Source organism: Lathyrus oleraceus, chromosome 7, assembly GCF_024323335.1.
Source record: "Lathyrus oleraceus cultivar Zhongwan6 chromosome 7, CAAS_Psat_ZW6_1.0, whole genome shotgun sequence".
Taxonomy (NCBI): Eukaryota; Viridiplantae; Streptophyta; class Magnoliopsida; order Fabales; family Fabaceae; genus Lathyrus; species Lathyrus oleraceus.
In genome coordinates this window covers 452,320,871-452,341,818 of record NC_066585.1, presented here as the reverse complement: position 1 = coordinate 452,341,818, position 20,948 = coordinate 452,320,871, and the positions used below count along the sequence as shown (strand labels likewise).

The 20,948-nt window shown below is 37.2% G+C and overlaps 1 pseudogene; it reads left to right on the top strand.

Moving 5' to 3' along the window:
* The first annotated feature begins 435 nt into the window (after positions 1 to 435).
* The window catches only part of LOC127104318 (uncharacterized), a 31,209-nt pseudogene continuing 10,696 nt past the window's right edge, over positions 436 to 20,948 (top strand).

Sequence of the window (20,948 nt, the reverse complement as noted above, 5' to 3'; positions counted from 1 at the left end):
ATACATGCGAATGCAACTCTGCCATGGTATGCTGATATTGTCAACTTCCTAGCCGTCGGAGTACTTCCACCAGACTTATCTTACCAACAGAAGAAGAAATTCTTCCATGACCTAAAACAATATTACTGGGATGAACCTCTACTTTTCAAAAGAGGTACCGACGGTATTTTCCATCGATGTGTTTCGGAGGACGAAATAGAAGATATAATCTCTCATTGCCATTCCGCCCCCTATGGAGGGCATGCAAGTACCTCAAAGACCTGCACTAAGATCCTGCAATCAGGCCTCTTTTGGCCGACTCTATGGAAAGACGTCCATAACGCGGTTATAAAATGCGACCGGTGCCAACACACTGGCAACATCTCAAGACGCGATGAAATGCCACAAACAGGAATCTTAGAAGTGGATGTCTTTGACGTATGGGGGATTGACTTCATGGGACCATTCCCAACTTCTTTTGGAAATAAATACATACTCGTTGTTATCGACTATGTTTCAAAATGGATCGAGGCTATAGCTTCTCCAACAAATGACACACGAGTAGTGATCAAGTTATTCGAAACATTATCTTTCCTAGATTCGGTGTGCCAAAACTCGTAGTTAGTGACGGTGGCTCCCACTTCATATCGAATATATTTGGAAAAATTCTTCTGAAATATGGAGTCCGACACCGCGTAGCAACACCGTATCATCCACAAACTAGCGGGCAAGTCGAAGTCTCGAATCGAGAAATAAAACAAATTCTTGAGAAGACCGTAGGAATATCCAGAAAAGACTGGTCATCCAAACTAAACGAAGCTTTGTGGGCCTACACGACGGCATACAAAACCCCAATAGGAACCACACTCTTCAAACTAGTCTATGGTAAATCATGCCACCTCCCTGTGGAATTAGAACACAAAGCATATTGGGTGATTAAAACCCTAAATATAAACTATACTTCCGCAGGCGAGAAACGGATTTTGGACATCCACGAATTAGAAGAGCTGAGATTGGACGCTTACGAGAATGCCAGGATCTACAAAGAGCGAACCAAAAGATGGCATGACAAACGCATTTCTACGAAGGAGTTTAAAGTCGGCGACATAGTGCTACTATTCAATTCAAGACTTAAACTTTTCCAGGAAAACTCAAATCTCGGTGGTCCGGCCCTTTCGAGATCCCCAAAGTCCTCAATAGTGGTGCGATAGAAATAAAAGGTAGGAATAGTGACCCTTTTATAGTAAACGGGCAGCGACTAAAGCATTATCATAATATCGAAAATAGAGATTATTCGAACAGTCTCAGACTCATAGAGTTGCCCGCTCGACCCAAAACCTAGTACACCGCGACGCTACTGTCGAACTTACGACATTAAACAAAGTGCTTAGTGGGAGACAACCCACCTTTTTGTTATCTTTATTATAAACTATTTTCCTTCTTTGCTTTTCATCTTTATTTTGTTTGCTCCCCTCTTCTTGATTCTTTGCAGTCATTCTTGTTGCTACTAGTAACTAACTTAGACATATTGGATACTGATAAATAGGAAAATTACTAACTAGTTAGTTAATTACTTTCATCATGCAACAAATAGAGACAGTTTTCAGAGGCAGAGTTCAAAGAAGGCGGTATGATTATCTAGCCCGGAAGGATATGGCATTGACCATATATTATGATGGACCGACCATGGATAAATTAGGCATCCGAGATAGCATCCTATTTATGTTTAACAAGCTTGGGTGGGAGAACGCAGCCATTAAGAGACGGTTTGTCACGTACCGTGAACTAACCTTAGAATTCCTTAGCTCCCTTGTATACAACCCCGAACATGGTTACGGACTTAACAAAGGGTTGATATTCTTTAGGCTATTTAGCATGGATTTCACCTATAGCCGTCGAGACCTTGCTGACCTCCTAGGATTCCCTAGTGGCCCTTTTGTCTTTACTACCCGCCAGGAGGACCTAATCGATGACATCGACCTAGATGACTTTTGGGGTAGCATAACTGGAGAACCCAACCCAAACCCGAATGAGATGCACTCACAAAAGATCCATAACCCTGCTATCCGATACTTTCATAAAATTCTAGCCCACACCTTATTTGGTAAGGAAGAGAATAACACCTTAGTATCCCGCGATGAGCTCTTCATCTTGCTATGTGTCGATCAAGGTCGACATGTCAATATTGTGACATTCATGATGGAAAGATTTGTTCACCTTGCTAAGAACAACCGTACCCCAATAATAATAGGTGGCTAGTAACCATGATAGTAGACGCCATAGGACTTGTACGCCCACTTTATGAGCTTGTACCATTTGGAAACATCCGACCCATGGATATCGAATTTTGCTTTAATCGCAGAATCATAGGAAACATTGGGACGAATACCTTTGATTATCTAATCAGTAACGAAGTGGTTCGACTATTTACCTTGCCCAACCATGAGAAAACGAGTGTTCACAACCACAATAACTGGCTTTATGACTTAGAAGAACACCCTATTGATCCACCTTCACCTCCCGAGACTCCGCCTAAATATGAGTGTATCAATGACCCTATCCATATGGAAGAATCTGACCCTGAAACACCTCCCAACTATTATAACATTGATGAACCGGTCCCTCCATCATACGCTGATAATCATGGCATGCTCATCACCCGTCTGAATGGTTTTCAAGCTGACATCACAATTGTGAAAGAAGAGATAAAGCTCATACGCTTTGATGTCTTAGGCCTGATGGATATAGCCGTCGAGCAGTTTCATCACCTGAACAAAGTTGTCGCTGCATTGGGACAAAACCGTGGCTAATACTACTGACCACTGATTTCTCCTACTCAGACTAAGCAATGAGGACACTGCTTTGTTTTGTGTGGGGAGGGAGCACATTTATTTTATTACCTTTGTTATTTTATTGCTTTTGTTTGCTATGTTATCGCTACAATTTTTTTCCTATGTTACATTTAAATTTAATTTATTAACTCATTTGCAATTCATTTATTTCTGCTTATTCATTTTTTTTTTTTGCATTTATGCTGTTAAAACTCAATTGCTTAGTTATCATTATTATGTTGATATCATATGCTGCTGCAACCTGTGTTGAAAATTGAAAATCAGCGTGTGACGACCGTCACATATAGGGTGACGCCTGTCTCACAGACGTGACGACCGTCACGGATCTGCCCCGATCATCACACGACATGCAAATGACCGTTACGAGCATCTGACCGTTGTAGATGACCGTTACGCATCCGTTGCGCATGACGACCGTCACACCCCTGTGACGACCGTCACGAATTCCAGAGAGCTCGCCTATAAATGCATGCGCTTTTCCTCTCTTCTTCCTCATCAATTACCACTCTCATTACCATTCTGCTCTCCATCCATTCAATTCTCTACATTTTCTTCAAGCGTGTAACACACAAATATTCCATCTCACCCACCAATACCAAAAGTTTCATACACCTCACAAATGGCCCATCAAGAAAGAGCTACTCCCGACCTATCAACCGTTGTATTTCGAAATGGAGAAGTCGACGAACGCCAAAGAAACAACTACCTCAAGTTCTACCAACGCTCCGTTCAAGCTACGAGGTATGTTGATCATGAATGCCTAATGGAGCTAGGACTTTTGGAGGGCATGGAGTGGATGCTAATAAACTCCAGCTTGACGCAACTCTGTACCACACCACAGCCAACCTACGAAGCGTTGACCCTGGAATTTCTGATTTCCTACTCTTATATCACACCCCTTGGTGCTACTCAATACCTCACCGGAGTCTCCACATTTAGAATGTTCGGCACCGAGTATTCCCTAAATCAAACCCAGATAGCGAGAATGCTTGGTTTCCGACATGGAGAAGGAATCCACAGCTGCATCCCAGAAGGATGGTCAGAGATAGCATTTCCAGTTTGGCACAACCTCACCAACATGAACGCCACGAGTTGGGATACGCTTAACGCAACATATATCCACAACCCAGCCATTAGATACTTTCACCGAGTCTTGGGGCACACAGTTTTTGGAAGAGTCAGCAACCATAAGGTAAACTCCAAGGAACTTTTCCTTCTTCACTGTGTGTTTGCCTAAATTGCGTTCAATGTTACTCCTTTCCTACTAGCCAACATCCAGGGTGCATGCATGAGAGGCAGCCAGGTGTTTTGTTGTGGGGGAATCATCACCTCCATAGCATTAGGCTTGAACCTGGGAGATGGGCTAGCTAACCTACCAGTCCTGGAGGCAGAATTCCTCGACATCGACTACTGTCGTGCTTCACACCTGATCACAGCAAGAGATGACGGGAAGTATCATCCGGTTGTCAGAAACAAGGTAGTTAGAAGCATCATCATGCCCAACAAGAACCGCACAGATCCAAGAGAAATGGCAAATTGGATTTTTGATCTGGATGCCCCCGAGCCAAATGATGGAAATCCTGATAATGGTGTAGATGAAGTCGAGGAGGAGCTTGACAGAGGCATGCCTCCACCACCTCAAGAGCATGTTGCAGAGACTTCTTCCCAAGGACAACGGAGAAGCGAACGAAGACCCTCCTCCATGGAAAACATCTACCTCGAGATGCTGCGACACAACCAAAGAATGGAAGACCGCCAAACAAAAATGATGCAAGCGATCCAACAAATACAGCGGGATCAGCACGATTATGCTAACTGGCATGATCAGGGGATGGCGGAACTTTCAGACCAGATGAGTGCCCTGACTTATCGCGTAGATGCCATCCAGGAGTACGCTCAGCACGTGGGATTGGATTCTACCCAGCGAGGAAGAGGTGAGCGTGCAAGAGCAAGAGCCAGAGCATGCAGAAGCCAGTCGCGTAACGACGAGTTGTGATTTTTATTTCTTTCTTTTTATTTCTGTATATTGTCGCATTGAGGATAATGCATTGTTTAAATATGGGAGGAAATCCTTATCACTCCTCTACTTGTTTCTATTGCTAATATTTTCAGCCAATACGAAAAATTTTGTTTGTCCTTTTCAATCATTTATACATATTTTGGCATAACAAATTTTTTTCCCTTAAGATTAAATGCATACCCTACGAGTACATAGGTTGTCTTGCGGAGGCTTTGTTAGGAAAACTGAGAAAGATCTAACAAAATCGATATCGTCCCGACACCCTAGATCCCTCACTTCTACGAGATCAGTTTGAATAACCATTATATCGACACCTTAAGTCTCCATTCTAGATTAACCCCTAGTAGTTTATACTAGCAGTCAGCACCGTCTCAAGCGCAAACCACGTGAAGAGCCAATGAATATAAGTGTTTGATTCCTACAAATTAAGAAACTCCTTCATACTGTTGCTATCAAGAAATTGATAAACGAACCATACAAAAGGTTGCAAAGATATGCAAAAAGAAGGAACAGAAACCCCAGTTGGTTGGCCCAGAGGTACCTGGTACTGGACTCGGTAGAGCGAACTACGGTTTGATCCCCCACAACCTTCAAAAAAGGGGATATATAAAGGGGTACCACACTAGTGTATCAGACCCCCGTGCTAAGAAAAGGATCAAAGTCACTAATCGGCTACTCCACTAAGTGTGCACGGAGGCAAAGGGCTTAATGTGATTGCGCTAGAATGAAACCGGGTGAAATAGAAACAAAGACACCAAGTTGAGCTATAATAGCATGATTTGATCCGACTTGTGCAAAGGAGAGATCTACGCTAAAGCTGAAAGCTCGTGTCGTCACAATATCTTTAGTGTTCTACTTGAATATCGGTCATCTTAACAATCCGCCTGACAACCACGTACGAATGGGTAAGGTATTTGCGTTTAACTTTGTTTTCAAATTGTATTTGCTTGAGGACAAGCAAAGATTCAAGTTTAGGGGAGTTTGATAACGCGAAAACACATCAGATATTTGCCTTGATTTACACTCAAAGATCATACCATTTTAATTAATATCCCGATTATTGCGCAAGTATTCGTGTTGTTTTTGCAGGTATTTAAATCTCCATGCATTAATGAGAAAAATGAAGAAAAGGAAGAAAAAGAAGAAGAAACAGATGAGAAAGCACAGGAAAAAGCAGAAAACAGGATATGCAGAATTTGTTGATGTGACGACCGTCACAGATTCATGACGCTCGTCACGACCCAGACTGTGACGACCGTCACAGGCCCATGACGAGCGTCACGCGGCCACAATATGCGCTTTGAAATAGTCAATCACAGGCACCCAAACGTGCCTAAATTCCCTCCAACAACCTGACTCCCACGGATTCCTCATTCAAACCAAGTCTTCCTTAAAAATCTCAACCACCAAGACCTAAAGGAGCACTATATAAAGGACCAAAATGGGAAAAATTGGGGATGCCTACATTCACACTTACGCTCTACAATTTAGTTTTACAGCTTTCTAGCTTTTTAGTATTTTCTTCTCAGCAACCTTGTTTTCGTTGCCTTAGTTTATTCGCCATTCTTTTTTAGAATTTCCTTTCCTTTCCGTTTTCCAGTTAGCCATAGTAGTAGTTTCCTACACTGGAGAACTACTACACTTTATTTAATTTTAGTAAGCAATTTGTATTGAAGAAGCAAAGCATACCGACTTGTGGAGGACTGCTCAAGTGCTCCAAGAATCGCTATACTCTGTTACTTCGATTGCCAGGTTTTTATTGAATTATTATTATTATTGCCCAATTATTATTATAATCATGTTTGCCGCAATGTTGATCTGTATATGCGTTGTGTTTGCCTTATTTAACATGTCAGGCTAAATTACCGGTATCGGTATCTAGCAATTTACTTTGATGGGATTTAATAATAATCGGTGAAAACCCTTTTTCTCAAACAATCTTTTAGGCTGAGGTTTTTAATTTAAATTTAATTAACTTTATCACAAAAGCGTGAAAATCTATTTAATACGGTTTTTCCACGAGAGTGGGAAATTAACTAAGGTGAGAACCAACAATCGCGAGAGCGTGAGGCTCGAGCTGGATAGTAAAAATTAGGCATTGAATTTAAAAACAGCGAGAGCACTTTAAAAGCAATTAGAACTTATTTATTTTCAAAAAGTAATTTTAACTTCAAATGGGACAGCGAGAGCGTACATTCTGACTTAAAGCTATAGGCCGAATCAACAATCACGAAAGTGTGAGATAAAGCTTTTTAAATAAATATTTTCTACTGAGAGATATTTGGCATTTAAACTATTCACCGGTGACTTATCGAATCCCTAACAATTAATGCGCTACATACTGATTCCTTCCATAAATTCCTTCTTAAAACTACATTTCCCTTAGATTTACTATTTTGCCCCCAAACTTCTACTAATCATTCCCTTAGCTAAACATAATGACGTTAGTAACACTAGTTTGACCATAGGTCCCTGTGGAATCGATATCTTTTAAAACTAAAGCGACTGGACTGTGCACTTGCAGTCAAGTACCCGACAGACTATATTTTATATATAGTCAGATCAAGCATCAGTAACCAACAATGGAACTTCAATTCACATATTGTTGCTACTTCCTTACACTACCTCCTTGTCTCAAGGCTTTCACCCGAATGAATTAATCCCAAGTGCACACTTGTTGAACCTAAGATTTGTCAACACGATCCAGCGTTTCACGCTACTCCATTTCTTACACACCTAGTCTCAAAGCTTTCACTCGATCAGATCCGAATTACACAGTCTTGTCAAAAACCTTCAAACCCTAAAGATCTTGAAGGAAAACCGTAAACCGGTTTTCTTATTTGAATCCCTCAAAGATCCTAACCCAATATTCTCGGTACAACAAACCTAATTGGACATTATCAATCCTAATCTAGATGGCACCCAATTAAAAAATGATTATGTGTAGTTTGATTGTGTGTATGCATAGATTGAATTGAAGATGATGAGATGCTTTGAAATCCTGGATTCATGTAGGTTTTACTCACTCTAGAAACCTTACTATAGAATGATGCATGTATGAAGTATTTATATGCATGGGTGATTTAGGGAAAAAGGAAATGCAAAGAACTTGGAGAAAATATGAATATTTTTAAAAAAATTATCGTATAGGTCGCCCTGTAAGATCTATGCGTCGACCTGTAAACAACATGCGTCGACCTGTAAACAGCATGCATCGAACTGTTCAAGTTCATGCGTCGACCTGTAACAGCTATATGCTTCGTATGTGTCGACCTGAGGATTAAGCACATGAAACATAAGCTACAGGCTTTAATACTACAACATACGTGTCGACTTATAGAATGCATGTGTCGACCTATAGCAGTGAAAATGTTTCTATAGGTCGACCTGTAGACAACATGTGTCGTCCTGTAGACAGCATGTGTCAACCTATAGACAACATGTGTCAACCTATAATGCATTTTTTTTACAAAAAAAATATTTTTCATGCATTTTTTACAAAAAAATATTTTTCATGCATTTTTTATGCATGAGACCTTTTCCAAGTTGATTTCAAATTCTTTTATGCTTCTTAATTATAAGATGCGCATAGAGAATCAGAGGATACCGTCCAATATACATTAATGCTTAAGTATCATAGTTTTGACATCATACAAAATACATCTAAACGAAGTTACACTCACACCCATAACCATAGGGATTACTATAAAAGAATCCATGAAGGACGGATTTCGAGAGGGTTTGTATCAGCAAAACCTGCTAACTTTGATATTAAGAATTATGTACTTTCAGGTTTAAGAGAAAATATGTTCGACGGAAACGCGATTAGAGACCCGTGGGAGCATCTTGCACGTTTTTACGAAACAACTTCAATGTGCAAACCAACCAATGTCACTGAAGACCAGGTTAAATTGAGGTTGGTTGGGTTCTCACTTATTTGAAGGGAGAAAGATAGGTTACTTTGCCTTCCAAGTGGAACAATTCAAATTTGGAAGAAATTGGAGGAAAAATTCCTAGAAAGATTCTTCACTACTACTCAGTTTATCGAGGGTCGAGCAGAAATTATGAAAGATTCAAACTTTTGTTACGCAAATGCCTGAATCACAATATGAATAATATGGATCAGATGCAAAATTTTATCAAAGGTCTCAAGAGTCAAACTCGCATGTTATTAGATGCTTCCGCGGGAGGTACCATCCGTCAAATGACTGAACCACAAGTGAAAGACCTTATTGAGAAGATGTGTATGAATGAGTATCGTTCAAAAAGCGAAAGGTTGATCAAGATTGAAAATGTGGGAACGCCTAAAGGTATGTTAGTTGTTGATACCAATGCTTCTCTTTTAGCTCAGATTGAATTGTTGAATAAAAATCTAGTTGAAAACAGCTTAGGTAAACCAAAGTGAGTCAAGTACAAGAACTTAGGTGTGATTTTTGTGGAGGAGAATATGCGAATGGAAGATGCTTGTTGGAAGGGTCAAGTAAAGAAGTCCAATTTTCTAATTTTCAAAAAAATAAACCGTATTACAACACATACAATCCGGGTTGGAAAGATCATCCAAATTTCCGCTGGAGCAATAGTCAAACTGCAAATGTTAACCAAGGTATGCAACAAAGCCAACAAGCTCTGTTTCAAAGGAAACCTTCACAGTTGGAAGAGACCTTGCAGAATTTCAATAAAATCACTCAAAGTAGCTTTGGTCAGATAAATAAGAACCATGAAATTATGATTAGAAACCATGATACGTCAATCAAGAATATGGAGACGTAGATTGGTCAGTTATCCAGAAAAATAGATGCTTTGCCAAGCTCAAGTGGAGGATTTACATGTAACACTGTAGATAATCCTAAGAATGAATCATGCAAGGCCGTGGAAACATATTTTGGGGTGATTACTAGGGTAAAGCTGAAATAGTTAAAGAGGATGTGATTGAGAAAAAATAAGGTGGAATTGAAAAAGATGAGAATGGAAATCAAGGTGACAAAGAGGAAAGAGGAGTCACCATTGATCAACTTATTTATAAAAACTCCCCTTGGAATAGAACAAAAAAAAAGTCTTGAGTGAGCCAAATCCAGAATTACCAGATTACATAAAGCCATTGTACCTCGTCATTAAGAAGAAACTGGTACATGAGGATGAGGCTAGAATGTTTGAAATTTTTATAAAAAATATTGACAAAACTTCAGGTAAGTATCTCGTTTCATGAAATTTTAGAATTAATTCTCAAGTTTGCTAAGTTTATGCAGACATTGCTGAAGGGTGGAAAGCTGAAGTTGACTCAAGAACAGGTAAACATGACAAAGAAATAAGGGATAGAAGAACCTCAAGACTTGCCACCAAAGATGAAGGATCCAGGAAAGTTCACCATCGCTTGCACCACTGTTGGATTGAAAATCCCACATGCTTTATGTGACTTAGGATCGAGCAGTAATATCATGTTGTTGAGCAAATTTAAGGAATTGAAGATATGAGAGATCTTACCGAGAAACATGACGCTCACTTTAGACGATTCGTTTGTTACACATCTACTTGGTATTGTACAAGATGTGCTAGTTCATGTCGGTGGTTTGACCTTCCCTTCAGACTTTGTGGTGATTGACATGAAAGGAGATTCAGGAGGGTCAGTTGTTCTCGTGCAGCCATTCTTGGCAACCGGGAAGGCAAAAATAGATGTGGAGATAGGTGAACTTTTGAAATTTAATAAGGAAAAATGGTGTTTAATGCATATGAATGGACACCATATTTGGAGGATCTATAGACATGCTACCAATTGGAAGAAAAGGTAGTAAAGTTCAAAAAGGAATAACTATAGGAGTTTTCACCGGCGTGAGGGTAACGTTTGTGCATGACATGTTTTAAGCATGAGACATCAAACTAATGACGGAAAAGAAGCGCTAGATGGGAGGAAACCCATCGGTTATAACTAGTTTTCTTGTTTTGCAGAATTTACTTTATTTTTATTCGAGGTCGTCCAAAAGAGGAATTTTCTTTAATAAACGAGTTTGTAGCTGTGTTTTTTTTCTTCGGATTTTCAAGTTTAGGACTTTAGCATTGAACAAGTTATCCAAAAGAAACTTGATCATTATAATAGCAACTAGCAACTTGAATGCAAAGGATGAGAAAAGAATCAACGCACTTGTACTCAACCTACAAATACCTCATTTAGTAAGGTTTGAGTTAAATAAATTTCATTGTTCAATTTTCTTTCTTTTTTAGTGTAACCATGCATTATTATTTTATCTGGTTTGATCTATTTCTGATTAAGTTCATCTGGTTTGACTGACACACACTGAGACAGTTTTCTGTTTATAACTTTGAGCATTTTTAAGCCACTATGTAGTAATATGTATATCCATTCCTAACCACTTTGAGCTTTAGTCTTTCTTTCAGTGATGTAGCCTAAAATTCTTAGCCATATGATTTGAAAGATCTTTTCTTTCCATCATCTCTTTGGAGTTAGGTAGAAGTATACTTCCTAAAGTGTATAAAAAAGATTAAGTTTGGGGTTGCTCTTAGAAGTGAGCAAAATTTTAAGTTTTGGGTTGGAGTACTAAAGAATATTGGCCAAATTTTCAAAAAAATTGAGAAAAAAAGAAGTTGAAAAAGACACTTCAAAAAAAAAGAATGAAAGTATAAGAAAGATCAAAAATCTCTAGTACTGACAAAAAGGAACAAAGAGGTATGATGATAGAAGGAGAACTATGCACCTAACTCCAAAGGTTTAAACCTACTTTTCTATAAATATCCTAAAAGAACCTCTAATGTGTGTGTTGTGACTTCTATAAACTACATTAGAACATGATTAAGCTAAACATAATTGATTTTGCATGTTGATTGAGAGATCCCCTTATTCGTTGAGTGAATCAAAGTGAGCTGAGAGACATGTTGAGTACTCGTCAATGTTGATGACGTTTTTCGAATTTATCGGATAGAAGTTGGAAGCTAGAATAATGATCAGGTAAAAGAAATATTTAATTTGGTGATGTTCGATTGTTATTGTGTGACTTGTTTTCTGTTGAAATGTACAGTTGTCCAATGAGTTACTTGAGGACAAACAACGATTCAAGTTTGGGGTTGTGATGACAGCTCGTTATTGTATGAATTTAATCGAAGAATCAGATCAAAACGAGTGAAAGATGAGACAAAATGAAGAAGAAAGACCAAAGAATTAGGAAAAATAGCTAAGTGTAAAGATTATGGACTAAGTGAAAAATTGAGTGAAAAATAAGCAAAAAAAGAGTGCAGCTTCGGAAATAATCACATGCACCATTGTGCAGCATTGCGCGCACGATAGGGGTCATAAAAGTTGCATCGTGTGCGATGGTCCTTTTTTCTGGGCTTTTTCTGACGCGTCTGATTCATTCTAAGCTCTTTTTAAAAGGGAGTTTTTGCACTTTGATAAGATTTACGAAATTTAGAGAGAAAAACACGATTTGGAGAGCATCGAAGAAATTTTTTAGTGCATTTAAAGTCATTGGAGTCCATTACTTCAAGGGAATTTATATGTTATTTTCATCTATCAATTGTGGTATTGTTATTTGAAGTATGAGTAACTAAACTCCTCTAGGTTAGGTTGTGTTATGATGAATCTATTTCAATATTGTTGGGTTATATGTTGATTTGACTTTTTATGAACCTTTTGATCTATAATTTCATCCAATTGCTTATTACTTTTAATATTTTTTAGGTGATATACTCTTTTAAATTGATTTTGGGCACATAGGGAATAATGATCATTAGTCTATGTGTTGGACATAGGGAAATTTACGTCTGTTGAATAGGAATAGGAGATCCCGAGTAGAGGAATAGGAAATTAATGTTATGTTCATCGCCTAACACTGCTTACGCTGGCGAACTAGGGATAAAAAGCTCCGAGTAGTGGTTAGTGAGTTATTTCATAGGGGATCGGCTATAACGGTTTTGTTAATTCACAATGGGATTATAGTGATAAGATCATTCATACATGACATCAAAAATCAACAATAGAGAAATAGGGGATTCTAAAACACAATCTGACCGCTTTCGTAATTTTGTTTAATCTCTTATTTATTTTTCACACTAAAACTCGAAAAATTTCATTTTTACTAATTTTTATACATTACACATATTTTATCTTGTTAAAAACTATCCTCATAGATTCCATCTTTTTATTAATTCGACATTATTGATACACTTGTTGAAAAATGATGAATAGAGATGATTGATTACTACGCATGACATGACGAAGGATCATTGGGTTGAAAACTATGTCATTTTTGTAAAGCACGTTTTCAAAAAGCTACAAAATTGAAAATAGCACCTTGAATGTGGAAACACGCGTTTGTGTAGCTGTCAACAAATTTTTATTATTTTATTTTATGCAATTGTTTACTTTGGTAATTTTATAATTTTATGATCAGTGATTAGTTCAACTATAACATATCCACCACCACACTTGTGTTTCATGCAATGATATAGTGCCGGGTGACAGCAAAGAGAGAGCATTTCAAAGCTATAACTGAGTAATAATGTTGTAGTTTTGTTGTATTCAGAAGCATTTCAGTTCCAAGAGTTTGCTTTGTTATCTAACTGTGAAACCAATGGGGTCTAACAGGTTTCACATGTTAATCTCTTACATTGCTTGTTATTAGATAGGATATGCGAATGCGATGCTGACATTATAGTGACCAAGAGTTTTCGCATGATAATGATTCTTTGATTTATTTATTTTTGTTAGAGGAATTAATAGTTAGATCACTCAAATTATGATAACTCTTAGTGATTATGGTTTTCTTCGTGCATTTTTTTTAGTCAAATATTTCTTAATTTTCATGTATTTAGTTAAATTAATTATCTCCTTACGAAATTTGAATGATTGAATTGATTGTGATACTTGTTGAGGACTTGTATTGACCGATTCATGATTTGTACAACACTTATGATAATTACTATCATTTCTATTATAAGTATGAACAAAATTACATCTATTAAGATTAATTTGACAATTTAGTCATGTTCAATTGACTGATCTGATTATAGAAGCTTTTCTAATGACACTTATACTCTGGATTCTAGATGCTTGTTGCAATTGCTCGTCACTTCATTTGAAATGAATCAGGAAATACTCTGTCATACATGCTCTGAATTATTGTTTCATGATGTTTAAGGATTCTGATTTTCCTACTTCAAAGGTGATCTCCTATTGAGATTTGTTATGTTTTCGAGGTCTCAGCTACTTATGGCATCTTTCTTTTTAAAGTTGATTGTTTCATACTTATAATGTAAAAAATTGTCAACATCCTTTAATGATGTTTGATTGTATAATGTGTAATTGACTCTCCATATAGGGCTAGCCATTTTGGCCAAATAAATTTTTGATGAATTGATTGTAGAGGTGTATAATATATATATATATATATATATATATATATATATATATATATATATATATATATATATATATATATAAAAATTTGATTTGTTTAAGTTATTTAATTTTGTCATTTTTGAAAAAATATTTATATATATATATATATATATATATATATATATATATATATATATATATATATATATATATAATATTTGAAATTAATAAAAATTTGATTTGTTTAAGTTATTTAATTTTGTCATTTTTGAAAAAATATTTTTAATGAATAATTTTATTTTATTTTATATTAACAGTATTAGAAAATAAAAAATAAATTTTATTGTACTTTTTAAATAAAATTTATATTTATAAAATAAAATTTAAAAATAAAAAACTATATTTACATAAGTTTTAGTGGCAAGTAAGTATAATTTTTACTATTTATAAAACTAGGATAACACATAGTGTACGTAAAATTGTCTATAACTAAGAAGTTATAGTGACATATCACACCACGTCCTTTTATCGTTGATGCTACGAAAAGTCAATTTTCTTATTTGGAGTGAATAATATAATTCAGAAAATATTTCCATTTCAGAAAATATTTCCAATTTAAGATCATTAACACATTCTTTCATTCATAAGACATTTATGGTCGTCGTGACTCAAACAAGATATCACTAGTATAGGAGATAACTCATATGGTCTAAGTAATTATGAGTACATTACTTTTAAAACAGTATTTTTAATTTTACTTTTAATTGTTTTTAATAATACATGTCTTTATGATATTCTCTCGGTATCAAAACAAAAGTTTTTTTACTTGTTACACACATATTTTAAAAAAATAACATACAAATAAAGAAATTTAACAATTTTATAAAATTGTACTTAATTACTATTAATTATTATATATTGATATAATTCATAGTGAAATTTAATAATATAAAATTAGTTTAGACGCAGATCAGTTGGTAACTATGTAGGGACATTAGATGCGGGAGCGCAGATTCGAACCAGCGATATCCCATTTATTCATCTTTAAATGTTGAATTCCAGCTACTATACTCCTTAACAAAAAAAAACAATTAAGATAAAGTTGATAAGTATTAGAAGTAATTCATATTTATTAATTGTACTATTTTCTTAGCCCCTAAGTTTGTTAGAGGGTATTTTAGTATTTTATCCTATTCTAGTAACCCTAGTTTTAGCTTATAAATAGGGTGGCAATCATTGTAACTTTTATCATGTTTTGTAGCTGTCATTCTCTTAATAGAATATTTCCATTCATCATTTATTCTACCTTTGCACCAACAATTGGTATCAGAGCTTCGGTTCAGATTCATTGGGGAACACGGGAAACACAAGTGAACGTGAGGTCTTGTGTGTTTGATTTTGATTCTTAGATTCGTGTTGAATCTTGAACAAAATCTTATCAGAATTTTAATTCTGTGGGTTGGGAAACACTGTGAGAAATCTGAGTGTACTGTGCAAGGTAGAAAGATGAACGGAAACGGAAACATGAACACCAAACTTCCAGTATTTGACGGTAAAAACTGGAATCGTTGGATGATCCAAATGCGTGTACTGTTCGGTGCTCAAGATGTTCTAGATCTTGTCACTAATGGTTATGTTCCGGTAGCAGCAGATGCGACGGATGAACAGAAAAACGCGCAGAAGGAAGTAAGGAAGAAGGATCAGAAAGCATTGTTCTTCATTCATCAATGTGTTGATGTAAATGTGTTTGAGAAGATTGCAGATTCAACGACAGCAAAGGCTGCGTGGGACACACTGGTTAGATGTTATGGTGGTGACGCATCAGTGAAGAAGGTGAAGCTTCAGTCCTTGAGAAAGCAATATGAGAATCTCAACATGAAGAATAATGAGAAAGTTTCTGAATACATCTCCAGAGTGATTCTGATCACTAATGAGATGAAAGCGTGTGGAAAAACTCTTTCTGAAGAAACAATCATGGAGAAGGTATTGAGATCCCTTACCTCTCAATTTGATTACATTGTGGTAGCAATAGAACATTCCAAAGATCTGAGCACCATGAGAATTGAAGAGCTGCAGAGCAGTCTAGAAGCGCAAGAGTTGCGTTTGACTGAGAGAATTTCTGAAAGGGAAGTAGAGCAGCAGGCTCTGAAAGCAACTTCTGATAGGAGGTATCAGAAGCAGTCAGAAGCCAGGAGAAGATCTGATGGTGGTCAGAAGTCAGAAAGCTCAACCTCTGATAGACAAAAGAATGCTCAGAAGGGAAAAGAGAAGTGTGACAAGAAGAAGATCCAATGTTACTGTTGTAAGAAGTTTGGTCACTTTGCTAGAGACTGTTGGTCAAACAAGGAGAGAAAATCAGAAGAAGCAAATATAGCCAGAAGTTCTGATGACGAATCTGTGCTATTGATGGCCTCTGAATCTGATGATATGGATCTGATAGACTGGTGGTATATGGACACTGGCTGTTCAAATCATCTTACTGGAAACAAGAAATGGCTGGTTGACTTTGACTCTGAAAAGAGGACAAAGATCAGATGTGCTGATGACAAATATCTTAATGCAGAAGGTATGGAAAATGTCAGAGTGATTCTGAACAATGGGAAAACAGCATTGATTCAGAACGTGTGGTATGTACCTGGCATCAGAAGCAATCTGATGAGTGTGGGACAATTAATTGAGAAAGGTTTTTCAGTTACCATGAAGGACAATCTTCTGAAGCTGTATGACTGCAATCAAAAGTTGATTATGGAGTCAGAACAGGGAAGGAATAGAACATTCAAGGTGAATGTCAGAACTGCAGACTCAGAATGTCTTAGTGCAACAAGTGCTGAGAAGGAGAGTGAGTTGTGGCACAGAAGATTTGGTCATTTGAATTTCAGAAGCTTAAAACATCTGAATTCAAAGAAGTTGGTACATGGAATTCCTGCAATTAAGAAGCCTGAAAAGTCATGCAAAGTTTGCATGGAAGGAAAACAACCACGATTGCCATTTGCGTCAGAAACTGCTCCAAGAGCAAAACATGCCTTGGGAGTTGTACATTCTTATGTGTGTGGTCCATTTCCAGTAGCATCGATTGGAGGGAATAAATACTTTGTGTTATTTGTTGATGAATTCACAAGAATGACATGGGTATCCCTTATTAAGTTTAAACACGAGGTGTTTGATGAATTCAAGAAGTTCAGAATGAAGGTTGAGAATCAGAGTGGTCAGAAGTTGAAGATTCTTAGAACTGACGGTGGAGGTGAGTATAACTCCAAAGAGTTCCAGAAGTTCTGTGAGGAGAATGGAATTGAGCATGAGGTTACTGCTCTTTATACCCCTCAACACAATGGTCTTTCTGAAAGAAGAAACTGCATTTTGCTTGATATGGTGAGAAGCATGCTAAAGGAGAAGAAACTTCCTCAGAAGCTCTGGGGAGAAGCTGTTGCCACTGCAACGTATGTACTCAACCGATGTCCTACGAAGAAGTTGAAGGAAATAGTTCCAATACAGAAGTGGACTAGAGATAAGCAAAGTGTTAGTCATCTGAAGGTGTTTGGTTCTGTTTGCTATAAACATGTTCCAGAAGCCAGAAGACAGAAACTGGATGATAGAAGCAAAGTGATGATTCTGATAGAGTACCACAGTACAGGTGCATACAAGCTCTATTGTCCAGAAACCAACAAAATTGAATTCAGCAGAGATGTGATTGTGAAGGAATCAGAATTTTGGAATTGGGATAAGTCTCAATCTGATTCTGATGTTATAACTTCTGAAGAAAGTTCAGAGTTAAGAATTTCTGAAGTTGGAGTAAACTCTGACGTTGATTCTGATTCTAATAGTGATTCTGACTCTGGAGAAGACTCAGAAGATGAAGGTGACTCTGATGATCCAGACTCTGATGACCCAGACTCTGATGGTAATCCAGATTCTGGTGGCAATTCAGACTCTGGAAATATGCCAGACCCTGAAGATGGTCAAAGCTCTGGAGGAAGTCAACCATCTGAAGCTAGAAACTCTGAAGCTCAAGACTCTGAACAAGTTCAGAGACCACAAAGAATCAGAAACATCCCCAGAAGATATGCAGAATTTGACATGCTGCAAGACACTGAAGTAGACTCTGAAGGAGAAGTTATTCAGTGTGCCATGTTAGTAGACTCTGAACCCATAAGTACAGAAGAGGCTCTTAAGCAGAAGCTCTGGCTGAAGGCCATGAAAGAAGAACTTGATGCTATAGAGAGAAACAAGACTTGGAAGCTGACAGAACTTCCAAAAGACAAGAAAGCCATCAGCGTCAGATGGGTTTTCAAGCAGAAGTTAAAGCCAGATGGTTCAATTGGCAAACATAAAGCAAGGTTGGTAGCCAGAGGATTTCTACAGAAACCTGGGCTGGATTACTCTGAAGTGTTTGCACCTGTAGCAAGACATGAAACAATCAGAATGGTGATTGCAATAGCTGCTAATAGGAATTGGCCTCTGATGCATTTAGATGTAAAATCTGCATTTCTGAACGGTCCATTAGAAGAAGAAGTTTACGTGTCACAACCTCCTGGATTTGTGAAAAAGAATCAGGAAGGGATGGTGTACAGATTATACAAAGCTCTATATGGATTGAAACAAGCACCCAGAGCTTGGAATCAGAAGATTGATTCATTTTACAAGAAGCAAGGTTTTCAGAAATGTGAGATGGAGTACGGTGTCTATGTTCAGCATACTTCTGAAGGAAATATGACTCTGGTATGTTTATATGTTGATGATATACTGCTGACTGGACGTTCTGAACAGGAGATAGCCAAGTTCAAGAAAGTTCTGATGAATGAATTCGAAATGACTGATCTAGGCAAAATGACATACTTTCTAGGGATGGAATTCAGATACTCTGAGAAAGGTATTATTTTGCATCAGCTCAAGTATGAATTAGAACTTCTGAAGAGATTTAATCTGAAGAACTGTAAGATTGCTGTCACACCTTCTGATACAAATCAGAAACTGGATTCTGACTCTGATGAAAAGGATGTGGACGCTACAACCTTCAAACAGTTGGTTGGTTCTCTGAGGTATTTGTGCAATACCAGACCTGATATTTGCTATTCAGTTGGGATGGTTAGTAGGTTCATGAGTAAACCTAAGTGGTCCCATTACCAAGCTGCTGTCAGGATTCTGAGGTATATCAAGGGAACTCTGAAGTATGGAGTATTATTTCCTTCTGGAAGAAAGGATGAGTCAGAACTTCTGAGTTATTCAGATTCTGATTGGTGTGGAGACAGAGTTGACAGAAGAAGTACGTCTGGGTACTTATTCAAATTTCTAGGAGGTCCAATTTCTTGGTGTTCCGAGAAGCAACCTGTTGTGGCGTTGTCAACTTGTGAAGCTGAATACATTGCAGGTGCTTTTACTGCATGCCAAGCTGTGTGGATTCTGAATCTATTGCAGGATCTGAAGATTAAAGTAAACAAACCTCTGAAGCTGATGATTGACAACAAGTCTGCAATCAATCTTGCCAGAAACCCAGTGTTGCATGGGAGAAGCAAGCACATTGAGACCAAGTATCATTTTCTGAGACATCAAGTTCAGAGGGGAGTGTTAGAAGTTGTACACTGCAGCACTCAGAAACAGTTGACAGATGTTCTGACGAAAGCTATCAAGACTGATCAATTTCTCAGATTAAGGGATGGAATTGGTGTTACAAGTTTTTATGGAATATGAATTAAGGGATGGTATTAGAAGTAATTCATATTTATTAATTGTACTATTTTCTTAGCCCCTAAGTTTGTTAGAGGGTATTTTAGTATTTTATCCTATTCTAGTAACCCTAGTTTTAGCTTATAAATAGGGTGGCAATCATTGTAACTTTTATCATGTTTTGTAGCCGTCATTCTCTTAATAGAATATTTCCATTCATCATTTATTCTACCTTTGCACCAACAATAAGAACTAATTAAACATTGTATTGAAAAAGTAAATCAACATTTCTTTTGAAACAAGTTTCTTTGGCTAAAGAGACATTTAACATTGAATTTTAATATTGCAATCATTGAACAAAAAGTCAAATAATATTCTCAATATAAGATGTACAAAGAATTCTGAACTGTAATCAGAAATTGGTAGATATCGAGTGGAATAGAGTTTTGGAATGATGAATGAGCTTCTTATACAACACATCAGGGGTGAACTTACAAGATTAGCACTCTAATGTATATGTCAATGAATGAGTTAGAAAGTAGTATTTGTATGAATGAGAGAATAGTTGAAATGGTATGTGTTGAACTTAATATAATGTGGGCAGTTAAAATCGTTCTCGTGAGATATGACGCCTGATTCGGGCTGCAGTCTGATCACATATAATGGTGGGAAATATGCTAGAGGTCGGAATCATGTGTCCTTAGCTAGGGTGAGGCCCCATCAATTTTGCGCGCCTTTTTGTGGGAAGCTTGTTGTTGGGCCTTCCATCGTGGGACTAGAAAACAACCCTGAACAATTTCCCCCAAACCCTTGTTCTTACGCATAAAGCAAATGCTTGCTACACATGCCTTCAGTATGAATACTAGTGGAAGAGCCTTTATGGAACATCAATGACATTGGGAACATACAAATTAAATATATCCTTGATGATTGGCAAAACTTTTGCAAGGGAGTCTTGACATGTTGCCCTACGTCTAATAACAATGACGTCTACTTGTACTAAGTTATTCGAGTATCCTGAAAATTCTAAGGTAAATTCTAGACTGTTGGTGGTTCACGTTTTCCAACATCAACCACTTTGAATCATACA